Below are 2,477 nucleotides of genomic sequence, written 5' to 3'. Positions count from 1 at the left end.
TAAGTAACTCCTATGTTAACTTAATAGTCACTCAAACTTAGTATGGAGCCTAAAAGGTATGAGTCGTCCGCCTGTTTTTAACAAACAGGGACTCTCAACCACTACTCTTGCTAGGTTAACAAATTACAAGTTAAAAGCCAACATTGGCAATAAAGGGAAATAACCGGTACCCGCCGCTTGTTATCCTACTTACTTAATTCCTTGGCGACTAGGTAATACTATTTACTTGGTCAGACCACTTTCCTACTTGGTTAAAATTACAAAAAGACAGGCACGTCTGCCTAAAAAGGATCCAAACAAAATAGTTCGAATACCGATTGAATAAATGGCCGACTGATCGTCTATCCTGGAAACAGACAACCAGTCGTCCAGGGGCATAGGCGGCGTACTTACTATTTGTACCTGTCTGCAACGTTTGGCCATGTACAACAGTCGGTCTAGTGAACAATGGGATATCAGATATGGAATACTTAGACAAATTTGAAGCAAAACAAAAATTTGATTAAAAATAAGCCGGTCATTAAAGACCAGCAAAATATTCAAAGCCCCGGCCCCCTGGCCGGGTAAATACAAAGCAAACGGCACGCAGGCCGTGGAAAAAATACATTAAGCTTAAGAAGGGGGCAGTTCAGTATTAGCAGCTGCCGCCTGGTCAGCACTCTTCTTGCTGGACTCGGCTTCAGCTGCATCCTCTTTTGATGCCTTACCCCCAAGTGGCACAAGCGCCACAACCGGCTCTTCCTCCTCCTCCAACGCATCTCCCAACGCCTCTTCTTCAGCAGCCGCCAGGATCTCTTGATTATATGTTTCCGAACACTGGCGGTACGTTCTTTCCCATGAGGCAAAGTCGGCATTGGGGAACAGGCGGCCCCAGGTCATGCGCTGGATTTGAGCGGAGTCTTCCACCATCTCCCGGACGAGCTCTTTCTTCTCTTGCTCGGCCTTTTCCGAGAGCTCTTGGGTAAGACTCTTCTCTTGGCTCACCAGGCGTTCTTTTACGTTGGCCAAGGATTTCTCCATGGCTTCGTAAGAGTGCATTTTTTGGCGAAGAGGTTTCAGCTCGGCCTTAAGATTTCTAATGGTCGCCTCCAGCTCGTCATTCTTCTTCTGGGCCGCCTCTAACTGAGCCCGAACAGCGGCGGTAGCCTGCGCCTGATAATAAAGAATATCAATGGTCAGTACTTCATTTTGGGCAATTTGAAACATTGCCTTATCACAGTTGGAGGCGGCCATAGCTTTTGCAGCCTTTACCTCTTTGTTTTTCCGATCAAGCGGCTTGCGAAGGCTGTTAACTCGGAGCAGGGCCTAAGTACAAAAAGAAAACAGGCGTCAGTTTCCAAACAAAAAAGATAACAGGCGTCCTGGAATTCAAATACTCAAAAAAGTATACCTCAGCAAGGACCCCTGCAATCCCATCAAGGTCAAGGGTGCCGGCACCCCTGACCGCCTCCCTTTCAGATGGAGGAACTACTTTGATCATGGACTTGGCTACCTCAACCAAGTCAAGCCCCTGAGGGCCGGCTGCATCAAGCGTAAAAAAGCAAGTTAGACCTAGTCAAGAAGGAAGCAAGTGTAAAAGTTTTTACAAGTAATTGTCCATACTTCTAGGCGGCCCCGCCGGGGTTTTAGAAGAAGTGGCCGGCTGCTTCTCAGCCGCCACTGTTTTCCTGGAAGACCCAGGAGAGCTTGCAACAGTCGTCCTCCGGGCCTTGGGGTCCGGCTGTTGCGAGGAAGAAGCTCTTGGAGTGCCCGACTGAAAATAAAAAAAAAAAAATTATTATATGCATAAGACAACTCCTAAAAGAGGAAGAGTTTTCGAAGCCTACCAAGGGTGCCCCCTTGTTGGGGGAGTCGGTACAAGACTGTTGCATGAGAGAGGCCCGCAACATGGCCGCCGCAGTCTTGGATGCTGTTATTTTACTCATGGCGTCAGCTGCAAAAAATAAACAGCAAAGTTAGTGAAATCCCAAGTAAACAAAGCGTGAAAAAATAGAGTATTTGACAGGCCGGCTACCTCTAGAGCACCGACTGCTGAGGCCACAGGCGGCCAAAAAGTACTCGTCATAGAGCCACTTGAAGCTCGGGACGCAGTTTAGGGGTACTTGCTCTCGTACCCCTGAAGTAGAGTTCACCCTAGTCTCTACTTTGAAGAGTCCTTTGTCTAGGATCTCTTTTTTAGCCTTTGGGGGAACAGGCGGCATGCTGCGGCCGCCTGCGAGAAGAGGCGGATCCCTATTCCACTTGTTAAAGCGTTGGTTCAGCTCCGTGTCTGAACCCTCGATGATAAGGAAGGTGTTCCGCCAATCCTTCCATTTGTTCGCCTTACCTCTCGTCATGAGGTAACCCCTATGGCTTGTTAATTGATACCAGCCGGTACCTCCCGACTTAGGGGTCCGGCTGAGATAGTTCATGTGGGCGAAAGCCTCAAAGCTTGGCTCCACCCCGTACATTTCGCACCCGGCCACATAGCCGAGTAC

Source organism: Chenopodium quinoa, unplaced genomic scaffold (genome assembly GCF_001683475.1).
Source record: "Chenopodium quinoa cultivar QQ74 unplaced genomic scaffold, ASM168347v1, whole genome shotgun sequence".
In the NCBI taxonomy this organism is placed as follows: domain Eukaryota; kingdom Viridiplantae; phylum Streptophyta; class Magnoliopsida; order Caryophyllales; family Amaranthaceae; genus Chenopodium; species Chenopodium quinoa.
This window is presented reverse-complemented; position numbering follows the sequence as displayed.